This window comes from Monodelphis domestica, chromosome 4 (assembly GCF_027887165.1).
Source record: "Monodelphis domestica isolate mMonDom1 chromosome 4, mMonDom1.pri, whole genome shotgun sequence".
Lineage (NCBI taxonomy): Eukaryota > Metazoa > Chordata > Mammalia > Didelphimorphia > Didelphidae > Monodelphis > Monodelphis domestica.
Genome location: NC_077230.1, coordinates 89,576,384 through 89,592,677, shown reverse-complemented (window position 1 = coordinate 89,592,677; position 16,294 = coordinate 89,576,384). Strand labels below are relative to the sequence as shown.

At 36.5% G+C, this 16,294-nt stretch overlaps 1 long non-coding RNA gene across 9 annotated transcripts in view; it reads right to left on the bottom strand.

Moving 5' to 3' along the window:
- Nucleotides 1-595: 595 nt before the first annotated feature.
- Nucleotides 596-16,294, bottom strand: part of LOC103100669 (uncharacterized) — a 58,507-nt gene continuing 42,808 nt past the window's right edge. For all 9 annotated transcript variants that reach the window (XR_008911126.1, XR_008911129.1, XR_008911128.1 and 6 more), the window contains 2 exons: nucleotides 6,208-7,537; nucleotides 596-881 (listed from right to left, as the gene is read on the bottom strand). This is a non-coding gene — a long non-coding RNA (uncharacterized LOC103100669). The remainder of the gene's footprint in view (nucleotides 882-6,207; nucleotides 7,538-16,294) is intronic.

Here is a 16,294-nt window from a genome sequence, read left to right as displayed (position 1 = left end):
TTCCACCACACACACATACACACATACACACATGAAAATTGATACGGTTTTCCTTTCCTTGATAAATCCCACCTTTCTCTGTGACCCTAAAGTTCTCTATACTCATAGCACATTGTATGTCACAGACTTTCCTTGAAAGGGAAACAAATTTGGGTCTTCCAGGGAAGGCAGTCTTCCTCCATAGCATTCCAGTGAATCCTCCCTCTCACCCTTGAGACATATAGGCATGTAATCTTATGATTCCATTTTAAGGTGATTGGACTTGAGGAAGGAAATGAACTTGAGATTGCTGTGGTAGGAACCCTCTCTTCCACTGGATCTGCACTGTCCAAATAACTCATAGTGATAACAGAGGATCAGGGATAATGATGGTTTCACAAAAAAAAGAGAGAGAGAGAGAGAGAGAGAGAGAGAGAGAGAGAGAGAGGGAGAGAGAGAAAAGAGAAAATAAGATGAACTAAATTTGTTTTTTAAAAATATGTGTGAGCTGCAGGAAGTTCAGAAGGGGGTAGTCAAGCAAGTCAATGTTGGTACAAAATGATCATGTTAAACTTAATATATACCTCTGAAAAATAATAGGCAGTATAGACTCATCTCATGTGCAATCTTTTTTCTCATTTTTCTTTATAAATACATGTTTGTTGATTATATAGTTCATAATATATTTTTAAGCAGCTAAAGTCTGGGTCTTTTGTTCTCCATCTCATCTCAAGCTCCCCTGCTGCTTCTCCAGATTCAGAACCACATGCACAATCCTCTTCCATTTTCCAAGAGTTTGACACTGCTCATGATAGCCTTCTCTTCCAGGAGGATGTGTTCTGAGAATCCCACATTTGGAACTCAGAGGATGTAGTTTTATTTGCACAGGCAAAAAGGGAATACTAAGCAATAAAAAAAATCATAGAATGATTACAAAAGAATTCAGTAACTTACTTCTACTCATACAATCAAGGCAAATATTCAGGTCTCTTTGGGTCATTGGCACAGTTTCATTTCTGAAACTGCTACTTAGTTATTTTACATTTCATCTCTACTGAGTTGTCTAAGTGGACTCCTTTTAGGTTGTCTCTTTTCAGTCTGAACTGTCTCTTCTGCTGTTGCTACTATAATTGCTCTACAATAGCCATACCAGGATGTTCAAATGTTTGGTAATGGAAACATGTTAGCTGTTTTGTTTGTTTGTTTGCTTTCAGATGCCACCATACTCTATATCGAAGGAAAGCAAAAGAATATGGGAGGCAATCCTATTGTAGATACAGACATGTCAAAAATTCATCACCCTGGAAAAAGCATTTGATAAAATACAACACCCATTCCTATTAAAAACACTAGAAAGCATAGGAATAGAAGGGTCGTTCCTAAAAATAATAAACAGTATATATCTAAAACCATCAGCTAATATCATCTGCAATGGGGATAAACTAGACGCATTCCCAATAAGATCAGGAGTGAAACAAGGATGCCCATTATCACCTCTACTATTTGACATTGTGCTAGAAACACTAGCAGTAGCAATTAGAGAAGAAAAAGAAATTGAAGGCATCAAAATAGGCAACGAGGAGACCAAGATATCACTCTTTGCAGATGACATGATGGTCTACTTAAAGAATCTTAGAGATTCAACCAAAAAGCTAATTGAAATAATCAACAACTTTAGCAAAGTTGCAGGATACAAAATAAACCCACATAAATCATCAGCTTTTCTATATATCTCCAACACAGCTCAGCAGCAAAAACTAGAAGGAGAAATCCCATTCAAAATCACCTTAGACAAAATAAAATACCTAGGAATCTACCTCCCAAGACAAACACAGGAACTATATGAACACAACTACAAAACACTCTCCACACAACTAAAGCTAGACTTGAGCAATTGGAAAAACATTAACTGCTCATGGATAGGACGAGCCAATATAATAAAAATGACCATCCTACTCAAACTTATTTATCTATTTAGTGCCACTACCCATTGAACTACCAAAATACTTCTTCACTGATTTAGAAAAAACCATAACAAAATTCATTTGGAACAACAAAAGATCAAGGATATCCAGGGAAATAATGAAAAAAAAACACATATGATGGGGGCCTTGCAGTCCCTGACCTTAAACTATATTACAAAGCAGCAGTCATCAAAACAATTTGGTACTGGCTAAGAAACAGAAAGGAAGATCAGTGGAATAGACTGGGGGAAAGTGACCTCAGCAAGACAGTATATAATAAACCCAAAGATCCCAGCTTTTGGGACAAAAATCCACTAATCGATAAAAACTGCTGGGAAAATTGGAAGACAGTGTGGGAGAGACTAGGAATAGATCAACACCTCACACCCTACACCAAGATAAATTCAAAATGGGTGAGTGAATTAAACATAAAGAAGGAAACCATAAGTAAATTGGGTAAACACAGAACAGTATACATGTTAGACTTTTGGGAGGGGAAAGACTTTAAAGCCAAGCAAGACATAGAAAGAATCACAAAATGTAAAATAAATAATTTTGACTACATCAAATTAAAAAGCTTTTGCACAAACAAAACCAATGTAACTAAAATCAGAAGGGAAACAACAAACTGGGAAAAAATCTTCATAGAAACCTCTGACAAAGGTTTAATTACTCAAATGTATAAAGAGCTAAATCAACTGTACAAAAAATTCAAGCCATTCTCCAATTGATAAATGGGCAAGGGACATGGATAGGCAGTTCTCAGATAAAGAAATCAAAACTATTAATAAGCACATGAAGAAGTGTTCTAAATCTCTTATAATCAGAGAGATGCAAATCAAAACAACTCTGAGGTATCACCTCACACCTAGCAGATTGGCTAACATGATAGCAAAGGAAAGTAATGAATGCTGGAGGGGATGTGGCAAAGTAGGGACATTAATTCATTGCTGGTGGAGTTGTGAACTGATCCAACCATTCTGGAGGGCAATTTGGAACTATGCCCAAAGGGCGACAAAAGAATATCTACCCTTTGATCCAGCCATAGCACTGCTGGGTCTGTACCCCAAAGAGATAATGGACAAAAAGACTTGTACAAAAATATTCATAGCTGCGCTCTTTGTGGTGGCCAAAAATTGGAAAATGAGGGGATGCCCATCAATTGGGGAATGGCTGAGCAAATTGTGGTATATGTTGGTGATGGAATACTATTGTGCTAAAAGGAATAATAAAGTGGAGGAGTTCCATGGAGACTGGAACAACCTCCAGGAAGTGATGCAGAGTGAGAGGAGCAGAACCAGGAGAACATTGTACACAGAGACTAATACAGTGTGGTATAATCGAATGTAATGGACTTCTCCATTAGTGGCGGTGCAATGTCCCTGAACAATTTGCAGGGATCTAGGAGAAAAAACACCATTCATAAGCAGAGGATAAACTGTGGGAGTAGAAACACGGAGGAAAAGCAACTGCCTGAATACAGTGGTTGAGGGGACATGACAGAGGAGAGACTCTAAATGAACACTCTAATGCAAATATTATCAACATAGCAATGGGTTCAAATCAAGAAAACATGTAATGCCCAGTGGATTTACGCATCGGCTATGGGGGGTAGGGGGAAGGAAAAGAAAATGATCTATGTCTTTAATGAATAATGCTTGGAAATGATCAAATAAAATATTTTTTTAAAAAGAAGATCTGTAAGCTATCAATAACCATATGAGAGTAGGTTACACACTATTAAGAAAAATGGAAATTGATGTAATTCTGAGATTTAATTTTTTATCATCAGATTGGCAAATGTGAAAAAAGATGAGAATGCTAAATGTTGGAAGACAGGCAGATTAATTCACTGTTGGTGGAGCTATGAACTATCCCAACAATTCTGAAAAGCAATTGGAAACTATAACCAAAAAGTCACAGTGACACATATTCTTTAATGAAAGAGTACTGCTAATAGACATCTACACCAAAAGTGTTAGGGACAATGAGAAAAGTCTCATTTTTTAAAAAATGTAGAACAAGGCATTTTATAATAGCAAAGAATTAGCAGTAAAGTGGACACATTGACTGGGGAATGGTAAAACAAATTGTGGTGTTTAAATATTGTGAAATATTTTTGAGTGCTAAGAAATAAATAAAGAGAATTCAGAGAACCATGGGAAGATGAAAACAAAGAGATGAAGAAAAAATTAAATAGTACCAGAAGAAGAATTTACACAATGACCACAATAATGTAAAGGAAAATCACACTGATCAACATGGTGAACAACAAACATGATGAAACATGTCTTCTCTTTCTCAAAAGAGAGGTGGTAGAATAAACATTTGGAATAGAGACATGCATTTCTGGACACAATCAATGTGCTGATTTTTTTTTGTTGGACTGTACTTATTTATTACAAGGTATAGGCACTTAAGAGATAAGTGAGAGTGACAACAATGTTCTTTTTAAAAGAGCATCAATGAAATTTTAAAAAATTTTGTCACGATTCTCAAAGAATAATGAAATTCATTTTTTAAAATCAAAGAAAAATTCATAGAGAAAATAGTCCTTTCTCCCATTACAAAACTGGACATAGTGAAAGTCAAAGTCAGAGAAGGGTCATGATCTGTATCAATAAAGAGAAAACTCACACTAACAAAATTATTGATCCTTAATGTCCTAGAGTGCATTACAATCTCATAGTCACTTCATTTTTACTCATACTCAAGAATTATAAGAGCTTAATTGCTACTATTCAGGATCTTCTTTCTTATTATTTTCTCTTGTGATTTATTAAGCCCTCCTTCCATTGTTTTTACTTCTCCATTAGTGTATTTGTCTTTCATGAGGTCTAATTTTCTGATTTCACAAGTTCCCTGGCGCCCCCGCCCACCCTTTTACAGGGATTTTTGTCTCCGCACCACTCGAATTTTCAATAAAGCCCTCTATGTTGGGTCAAAAAAAAAATTCTGTAAATACTTAAAGTTGGTCAATTAACTGTCTTGAGCCAATCCCCTATATATTTATCTTCCTTCCCAGTACCCCTCATGAGTGAATCCAGAGACAGGCCTTGGTGTGAACTGAAGCTAAAGGTCTCCCATGACACTAATAGAGAAATCTCTGGCCCGAGATCTGAGAAGATACGAGATCATGAATTGCAGTGGAATGACCATCTGAACATTATCCTTGTACTACAAAGTTGGAAGGAGGAGTTATTTTTGTCTACAATTTGGCATAGGTTTCTCGTTAAATTTATTATTTATTTTAAACATTTGTTTATTTTTAAATTTTGAGTTCCAGATTATCTCCCTCCCTCCCATGCCCTTTCCCACCCATTGAGAAGGCAAGCAATATTATCATTTATACACATGAAATCATGCAAAACATATTTCCATATTAGCCATATTTCCCCCCAAAAAGCAAGAAAAATAAAGTGAGAAAATTATACTTCAATTTGCTTTCAGCATTCATTATTTCTCTCTCTGGAAGTGGATAGCATTTTTTTTATCATGATTCCTTTGGAATTGTTTTGGATCATGGTATTGATCAAAGTAACCAAGTCTTTCACAGCTGATCATAATTACAACATTGTTATTGTGCACAATGATCTCCCAGTTCTTCTCACCTCACTTTTGCATCAGTTTATATGAATCTTCCTTTGTTTTTCTGAAACCCATATCACCATTTCTTATAGCATAGTAATACTCCATCACAATCATATGCCATAATTTGGTCAGCCATTCCCTAACTGATGAGCATCCTCCCAATTTCCAATTCCTTGCCACCACAAAAAATTACTGCTAAAATATTTTGTACATAGTGGTGCTTTTCCTTTTTCTTTGATCTCTTTGAAATACAGACATAATCATGGTATTGCTAGGTCAAAGAGTATACATAGTTTTATAGGCCTTTAGGTATACTTCTAAAATTCTCCTCCAGAATAATTGGACCAGTTTATTTTCCCCCAAAACCTTTCAGCATTTGTCATTTTTGGTAGGTATGAGGTGGTATTTCAGAGTTGTTTCAATTTGCTTTTCTCTAATCAATAATGACTTAGAGTATTTTCCCCAGTGCATCTTTCTTTTTCCACCCCCTTTTTTGAGATCTTCCCAACATAATCAACTCACACTCATACCTTCTGTCTATATAAACTCCTTTTAACAGCTCTAATAGTGATGCTCTAATAGTAATGATAAGTACTTACATATATGATATTCGCATATAGGAATGTAAGCAGTTTTAAAGCTTTGAGTCTTATGACTATTTTTTCATATTTACCTTTTTTGTGCTTCTCTTGAGTCTTTTCTTTGAATGTCAATTTTTCTTCATGGTTTTAATATTGGGAATATTTATTTGAAAGTCCTATATTTCATGAAATATCCATTTTTTCCCTGAGGGATTTTACTCAATTTTTCTACATAGGTCATTCTTGGTTGTAAACCTAGCTCCTTTGCCTTCCAGAATACCATATTCTAATCCTCCTGCTCCTTTAAGTCAGAAGCCACTAAATCTTGTGTGATCCAGAATGTGACTCTACAGTATTTCATTTGTTTCTGTTTTGTTGTTCTTTGACCTGGGAGCTCTGAAATTTGGCTATAAAGAATATTCCTGAGAGTTTTCATTTTGGGATATTTTTTTCAAAAAGTGATCAGTGAATTCTTTCAATTCCTATTTTATACCATAAATCTAAGATATGAGGGCAGTTTTCTTGATAACTTTTTGAAATATGATGCCTAGGTTATTTCTTACATCATGGCTTTCAAGAAATCTATAATCATTCTCAAATTCTCTTTCCTCAATCTGTTTTCCAGGTCTGTTGTTTTTCCAATGAGATGTTTCACATTTTTTCTTTTTTTTCCCTTCATTCTTTTTGCTTTGTTTTATTGTTTCTTTTTGTCTCATGGAGTCTCTAGCTTCCACTTGCTCAATTCTAATTTTGAAGTAATTATTTTCTTCAGTGAGCTTTTATAACTCTTTTTTCCATTGGGGTAATTCTGCTTTTTAAGAAGTTCTTTCCTTCAGTGATTCTTTTTGCCTCTTTTACCACTAGGTCAATTCTGTTTTGTTTTGTTTTTTAAGTGTTATTTCCTTCACTATTTTTGGTGCCTCTTTTACCAAGCTGTTAATTCTATTTTCATAATTTTCTTGCATCACTCTCATTTCTTTTCCCATTTTTTCCTTACTTTAACTTCTTTTAGGAAATTTGGTTGGGCTTGGATTCAGGTAACATTTTTCTTTTGGGCTTTATTTGTAGTTGTTTTCACATTGTTATCTTCTTCTGAGCATATATCTTGGTGTTCCCTGCCACCATGGGAGATTTTTATGATCAAGTTTGTGCTCATTTTTCCAGCCTAGTTTTTGTACTTTCAAGGTGGTAGTATCCTGTGAAATGTATAGTGACTGCTCTTCTGGTCTGTGTTCTGGTCTTTACCAAGGAAGAGCTGCTGGTCCCTGGTAGCTACATATATTATCCCTCCTCTCTACTTTGGTCCTCTGACCATGGCTTTGTGTTTCTCTCCTCTCATAAGGTAAAAATACTACAACGCAAAGATCAGGGAATAGAGGCAACAGATGGCATTTTCTTTCCCCAGCAATCACTGACTTTTTCCTGGAATCAAAGAAAATTATTGAAAAATCATTAACACAGACTAAAGATGAGACCTTTCTTATATGTAAAGCATAAGTTGAGAAGACATTTTGTACTGTTGTATCTCACTAATTAATAGGAAAAGGATGCCATTACACATAGCATAGATGGTTGGTGTGAGGCTTGAACAATCAATCTGAAGTCAAACATGTTTTTCCTAGAATTTCCTAGGGGAAAAAACTCAGACTGTCCAGATCTTCAACCTTTGATCTTTTATCAAAGGCTTTGGCTAACTGTAAAAAAATATCCTTCATAAATCTCACTGAGATATATAAGATATGTACATGAGGTATCTTGCTTTTTTATGGAATCTCGTGTTCTTTTCCTTTTTTAATGTTTAATTGATTTTTTAAAACATCACTGTCACTTTCTAGTGATTCTCTTTCACTCACTCACCACCACTCCCTTATTACCAATAGGTATATAATCAAGCCAGAAAGATCTAAACATTGGTAATAATATATGCCTATTTCTGCCCCTGTTGCCTACTACCTGACTGCAAAAAGGGCAATCATGAGTACTTTGAAGTCCCAATTGGTCACCATATTGATCAGAGTTTTAATTTTTTTTAATGCTGTGCTTTATATTACTGTGATTATCTTTTCCATTGTCCTTTGGGTTCTACTCATCTGGCTCTGCATTGTCTTCTTTGGAATCTTTGTTTAGGACAAAGATTGGGGAACATAATGGAGGAAACAACCTAGATTACTTGATAACAGATAATAAAGAATTAGACCTTCAATGACTGTCTGGAGTTTATGGAAGAGTTATAGTTGCACAGTTTATCTAAAACTTAGATGATTGGCCACAAGAAGAGTGAGGAATAGATTTCATCTTCATGGTTTGGGGTTCATTTTTTTTTCAACAAATGCTAAATTTAAAAGAAAATGAAACATTCATTTGGGTCATAATGATTGAATGACTCATGTATAGTCAATATAGTCAAGTCAATACTGGCCTTAGAGTCAAGAAGACTGATTTGAATTTCACTTCTGATACTTGCAAGCTATCTGACCATGGGCAAATTACTTAACCCTTGGAGTCTTAGCTTCCTCTTTTTTTAAATGAGAGTAATATCTGTAATAATAATAATCTAGAACAGCAGACCTTTATATGGATAAAATACTTTACATATATTATCTCAATTGATCTGCACAAAAACCTTATGAAGGAGATATTATTATCCCCATTTTATAGGTGAAAAAACTGAGGCTGAGAAGTTAAATGCCTTGTAAAAGCCTAAGAGAAAATTTGAACACAAGTCAAACTTTAAAAGTATTATTTATGAGGGGCAGAGTCAAGATGGCGGCCTAGAAGGAGCAGAAGTTCAGACCTCTGAATACCCTTCATAACCGATCAAAAACTGAATGCACACAGGGGACTGAAAATCACACTTAACAAGACAGAGCCAAGGAACCCTCCTGCTGGACTTAATTCAAAATGTACACTCCCCCCCCCCCTCCAAAAAGCCAGAATCCGAGAACACTCAGGTTTAAGGGGAAGACAGAAGGAAGGTCCCAGGACTATCCCACCTCCCACCCAGAGCACTGAAATTCCAGCAGCAGCAGGAACTTCTGGGCAGGCAAAGGTGCTGGTCTGAAGGACATACCTTGCAAGCATGGCTGTGCCAAGTTCAGAGCGTCCAACACAGATGTCAGGGAAGGAGCTAGAGGGAGCATAGACCTGGCAGCCTAGCCAGAGCTGTGGAGATCCTCCATATTTGCTCCAGGCTTCCAGGAAGTTTTGGACTCAGAGCACACCTAGCCCAACTAATCTGAACTTAATCCCATCAAAAGTCTCCAGAACTCAGGGAAGCCCAGGCTCCACACCCATCCTCATTGACTGCTGGACTTTAATCCAATCAAAAGAAGCTCATAGCTGGAAGGGGAAGGACATCTATACACTGGAAGGGTAAAGAGGTTGGAGATAGGAAATACTCAACTCTTACTGCTTTGAAACTGACCCAAAGAGGGAAGAACAATCCAATCCATTGGGACAGAGAATAGACTTGCGCCCTATAGGGGAGTAGAAGGATAAAGAATGGACTGGTGGGGAGGGAATCAGTAAAAGGGAGGGGGGGAAATTTTTAAAAGACTACAGTGAAAAATAAGGGGGGGAATAAGAAGGGAGGGGTAGAAAGGGAAGTAAAATAAGGGTGTGAACTAGGGGGAATGATTATAAACAAACATTGGTGTGGAAGGAAATAGTGAAAGAAAAAAAAGGCAGGACTAGGAGTAGAAATCAAAATGCTGAGAAACACACAGCTAGTAATCATAACTCTGAATGTGAATGGAATGAACCCACCCATAAAATGCAAGCAAATAGCAGAGTGGATTAGAATCCAAAACCCTACCACATACTGTCTGCAAGAAACACACATGAGGAAAGTAGATACACATAGGGTGAAATTAGAAGATGGAGCCAAATCTATTGGGCATCAACTGATAAAAAGTAGGCAGGAGTAGCAATCATGATATCTGACAAAACCAAAGTAAAAATAAATCTAGTTAAAAGAGATAGGGAAGGTAATTACATCCTGATAAAAAGCAGTATAAACAATGAGGAAATATCTGTACTCAATATGTATGCACCAAATGGTAGACTAGCATCCAAATTTCTGAAGGATGAAATAGATAGAAAAACTATACTAGTGGGAGATCTGAACCTTCCTCTATCCGAACTAGATAAATCAAACCAAAAAATAAATAAGAAAGAGGTGAGAGAAGCGAATGAAATCTTAGAAAAATTAGAGTTAGTAGACATGTGGAGAAAAATAAATAGGGACAAAAAGGAATACACCTTCTTTTCAGCAGCACATGGTACATTCACAAAAATTGACCATGTATTAGGGCACAAAAACATTGCAAACAAGTGCAAAAGGGCAGAAATAATAAATGCAACCTTCTGAGATCACAACACAAGGTAAATAGCAATTAGTAAGGGTACATGGATAGATAAATCAAAAATTAATTGGAAATTAAACAATATGATTCTCCAAAACCAGCTAGTTAAAGAACAAATCGTAGAAACAATTAATAACTTCATTGAAGAAAATTACAATGGTGAGACATCCTTTCAAAACCCATGGGATGCAGCCAAAGCAGTACTTGGGGAAAATTTATATCCTTGAGTTCATATATTAACAAATTAGGGAGGGCAAAGGTCAATGAATTGGGCATGGAAATTAAAAAACTAGAAAGTGAACAAATTAAAAATCCTCAGATGAAGACTAAATTAGAGATCCTAAAAATCAAAGGAAAAATCAGTAAGATTGAAAGTCAAAAAGCTATTTGATTTAATAAATAAGACTAGAAGCTGGTACTTTGAAAAAACAAATAAAATAGACAAAGTACTGGTCAGTCTAATTAAGAAAAGGAAAGAAGAAAACCAAATTGATAGTATCCAAGATGAAAAGGGAGACCTCACCTCTAATAAAGAGGAAATTAAGGCAATCATTAAAAAATACTATGCCCAATTATATGGCAACAAATATGGAAATCTAGGTGATATGGATGAATATTTACAAAAATATAAATTGTCTAGACTAAAAGAGGAAGAAATAAATTACCTAAACAACCCCATATCAGAAAAAGAAATTGAACAAGCCATCAAAGAATTCCCTAAGAAAAAATCACCAGGGCCTGATGGATTCATAAATGAATTCTATCAAACATTCAAAGAACAACTAATCCCAATATTATACAAACTATTTGACAGAATAAGCCAAGAAGGGGTTCTACCAAATTCTTTTTATGACACAAACATGGTACTGATCCCAAAGCCAGGCAGGTCAAAAACAAAGAAAGAAAACTAGGCCCATCTCCCTAATGAATATAGATGCAAAAATCTTAAATAGGATACTAGCAAAAAGACTCCAGCAAGTCATCACAAGGGTTATCCACTATGATCAGGTAAGATTCATACCAGGGATGCAGGGCTGGTTCAATATTAGGAAAACCATCCACATAATTGACCACATCAACAAGCAAACCAACAAGAACCACATGATTATCTCAATAGATGCAGAAAAAGCCTTTGATAAAATACAACACCCATTCCTATTGAAAACACTAGAGAGTATAGGAATAAAAGGGCCTTTCCTAAAAATAATAAACAGTATATATCTAAAACCATCAGCCAACATCATCTGCAATGGGGATAAACTCGAAGCCATCCCAATAAGATCAGGAGTAAAACAAGGATGCCCATTATCACCTTTATTATTTAATATTGTACTAGAAATACTAGCAGTAGCAATTAGAGAAGAAAAGGAAATTGAAGGTATTAAAATTGGCAATGAGGAGACTAAGCTGTCACTCTTTGAGGATGATATGATGATTTACTTAAAGAATCCTAGAGAATCAACCAAAAAGCTAGTCGAATAATCAACAACTTTAGCAAAGTTGCAGGATACAAAATAAACCCGCATAAGTCATCAGCATTTCTATATATCTCCAACCCAGTTCAGCAGCAAGAATTAGAAAGAGAAATTCCATTTAAAGACACCCGAGACAATATAAAATACTTAGGAATCTATCTGTCAAGACAAACGCAGGAACTATATGAACACAACTACAAAACACTCTCCACACAATTAAAACTAGATCTCAACAATTGGAAAAACATTGATTGTTCATGGGTGGGATGAGCTAACATAATAAAAATGAACATCCTACCCAAACTTATCTATTTAGTGACATACCTATTGAACTTCCAAAAAACTTTTTTACTGAATTAGAGAAAACCATAACAAAGTTCATTTGGAAGAACAAAGGATCAAGGATATCCAGGGAAATAATGAAAAAATAATACAAAGGAAGGTGGCCTTGTAGTCCCAGATCTCAAATGATATTACAAAGCAGTGGTCATCAAAACAATTTAGTACTGGCTAAGAGATAGAAAGGAGGATCAGTGGAATAGACTTGGGGTAAAAGACCTCAGCAAGATAGTCTATGACAAACCCAAAGACCCCAGCTTTGGGGACAAAAATCCACTATTTGATAAAAACTGCTGGGAAAATTGGAAGACAGTGTGGGAGAGATTAGGTTTGGATCAACACCTCACACCCTACACCAAGATAAACTCAGAATGGGTGAATGACTTGAATATAAAGAAGGAAACTATAAGTAAATTAGGTGAACACAGAATAGTATACATATCAGACCTTTGGGAAGGGAAAGATTTTAAAACCAAGCAAGACTTAGAGTCACAAAATGTAAAATAAATAAGTTTGACTATATCAAATTAAAAAGTTTTTGTACAAACAAAACCAATGTAACTAAAATTAGAAGGAAAGCAACAAATTGGGAAACAATCTTCATAACAAAAATCTCTGACAAAGGTCTAATTACTCAAATCTATAAAGAGCTAAACTAGTTATACAAAAAATCAAGCCATTCTCCAATTGAAAAATGGGCAAGGGACATGAATAGGCAGTTTTCAGTTAAAGAAATCAAAACTATTAATAAGCACATGAAGAAGTGTTCTAGATCTCTTATAATCAGAGAGATGCAAATCTAAACAACTCTGAGGTATCACCTCACACCTAGCAGATTGGCCAACATGACAGCAAAGGAAAGTAATGAATGCTGGAGGGGATGTGGCAAAGTGGGGACACTTAGTCATTGCTGGTGGGGTTGTGAATTGATCCAACCATTCTGGAGGGCAATTTGGAACTATACCCAAAGGGCACTAAAAGATTTTCTGCCCTTTGATCCAGCCATAGCACTGCTGGGTTTGTACCCCAAAGAGATAATAAGGAAAAAGACTTGTACAAGAATATTCATAGCTGCGCTCTTTGTGGTGGCCAAAAAATGGAAAATGAGGGGATGCCCTTCAATTGGAGAATGGCTGAATAAATTGTGGTATATGTTGGTGATGGAATACTATTGTGCTCAAAGGAATAATAAAGTGGAGGAATTCCATGGAGACTGGAACAGCCTCCAGGAAGTGAGCAGAACCAGGAGAACATTGTACACAGAGACTGATACATTGTGGTACAATCGAAGGTAATGGACTTCTCCATTAGTGTCAATGCAATGTCCCTGAACAATCTGCAGGGATCTAAAAAACACTATCCACAAGCAGAGGATAAACTGTGGGAGTAAAAACACCGAGGAAAGGCAACTACTTGACTACAGGGGTTGAGGGGATATAATTGAGTGGAGACGCTAAATGGGCACCCTAATGCAAATACCAACAGCAAGGAAATGGGTTCGGAACAAGGACACATGTGATACCCAGTGGAATCACGCATCAGCTTGGGGAACGGGTGTGGGGGGAGGAAAAGAAAATTATCTCTGTTTCCAATGAATAATGTATGAAAATGACCAAATAAAATAATGTATAAAAACTAAAAAAAAGAGTATTATTTATTAGGAAGATGATTTAAGTCAAGATCATTTCCCATAGTGACTTTGTCAGATGCTAAGTTTCAAAAAATCTAGGCTATGCCTTTCTCAATGGATATGGAAGAGGCTGGAAGAAAAGCAAGTATTTGAAATTCACACATTTTAAAAATGAATGTGAAAATAAATGAAGCATATTTTTAAAAGCCAAAAAAAAATAAGGAAATAAAAAGAAAAAAGAAAATCCAAGCTACAAACAGCATAAGAATTTAACTAAGTCTTCTTAAGTGCCCAGGAACCCCAAAAGCACACATACAGCTTAATCCATGTCCACAGGCCTTAAAGATATACAGAAGAACACCTAGTCCAAGTCCTGAGTGTCAATCTCTTGCAATTATCATGAAGAACGATTAACCAGACTAAAGGATTATGTCCTTTAGACAACGACATCTCTTCTTCGCCATCTCAATAAGGTATGACATGCCTTACATGACCTATTTTCCCAAGAGTCAGGATAGATTTTTATTGATCCAGTCATATTCTTAGCACAGTGCCTGGAATATAGTAGGTGCTTACTAAATGTTTGCTATTTGATTAATCGATCCCAGCTGTATTGTGGAATGGCTAAACTTGAGGGCACACTTTGTACTGTATGCAGTGATTAAACCCATAATCTTAGCTTTTATATTATTGCCTTTTAATCAATAATACTAATTAGTCTCAAAAACCAAGAAATGATTTGACTTCACAGTGTTGTATTAGAAATTTAGTTATCCACATGTGAAACCCAGTGGAATTGTGCGTGGGCTATGAGAGAAGTGGGGGGAGGAAAAGATAATGATCATTGTTTCCAATGAATAATGTTTGTAAATAACCAAATAAAATAATGTTTAAAAAGTAAAAATAAATAAATAAATAAGGATTTGATGATTAAAAAAAAAGAAACTTAGTTATCTTGTGCTCTAGGTCTGATAGTGAAGCTTAGATGTTGACTCCATATCTTTATTTAAGATACTAGAATGTTGGGTAGTCTTGCCCTCAGAGTACTCCTCCTCCTCCCCAAAAACCTTTGGTTCCAAGTAAACCTTCCTAGCTAGTAGGCTTTTGTTCAGGCAGATTAGCTTTTTTTTATCCTTACCTTCTGTCTTAGAACCAATACTGATTGTTTGTTCCAAGGCAGAAGAGTGGTCAAGGCTAGACAACTGAGGCTGAGAAATTTTCCTAAGGTCACACAGTGAGGAACTGTCTGAGGTCATATTTGAACCTAGGACCTCCCGTGTCCTGGCCGTGCCTGGTTCTCTATCCACTGAGCAACCTAGCTGCCACACATTAGCTTTTCCAAGAGTAACAGGATAGAACTCTGGGGTCAGAAAGGAATTGTTCAGTGATAGACTCAGCTTATGGGAAGGATTTGACTTTCTCAGCTGAACCAAGGGACGTGCTTTCCTTGTAGCAGATCTGGGAGAGGGAGAAATAAGACAGTGATGGCTCCCTTGTCTGACAAGGGAGTAAAAATGCAATTACTACCACCCCCCCCCAACCTGGTAAATAGTTAATGATTGTTAAGTTCCAATGACGTACGTCCCATGGCACAAAAGGAAGACCCTCGGGGGCAGGAGCATTATCAAGGCTATGAGCAGAAGGTTTCTTGCTCAGGAAGAGAGCAGAGGCATAGGATTGCCCATGTCAGGACCAGGGAGCCAGAGGCAGGAGATGCTGCTCAAAGCAAAGACAAGGAGCAAGACCAAGATCAAATAGTCTGACGCATGAGCAAGCGCACATGGTCTGGCAGTCAGTCCTAAGAATCTGAAAATGCTTTATGTCCATAAAGAGTTTGTGGAATCTGCTGCACGAAGCTTCTTACCAGAAGCCACCTGACTTCTAGCACTGTCCCCCTTACCCCAAATGATGATGATGATGATGATGATGATGATGATGATGTACAGCCAGACAGCTACCACTACTGAGAGCAGCATGAATCTTCAAGGAAACAGACACCATTGAATGGTCTCAGACACTAGTCAGTGCTGCTTTTTTTTTTCTGAGAAAATGAGATGGTGTCTGCCTCTCTTACACTGAGAAGGAAGGAGAGGATCCATTCTACCCCAGCTTAGCTTTCAATATATGAGGAAAGAAGAGAAGAAGCAGAAAGAAGAGGAGGACACATCAGTTGTGTGATCCTAGACAAATAATTTAATTCCTCTAAGCCTCAGGTTGCTCATCTGCAAAGTGGGTATAATTTTACCAGCGGTACTCACCTTATAGGATTGAAGATCAGAAGTCACATACATAAAAGTGTTTTGCTACCTTCATAGAGCTATATAAATATGAGTTATTATTTCCCAGAGAGAAAATCCAAGTTACAAAAAAA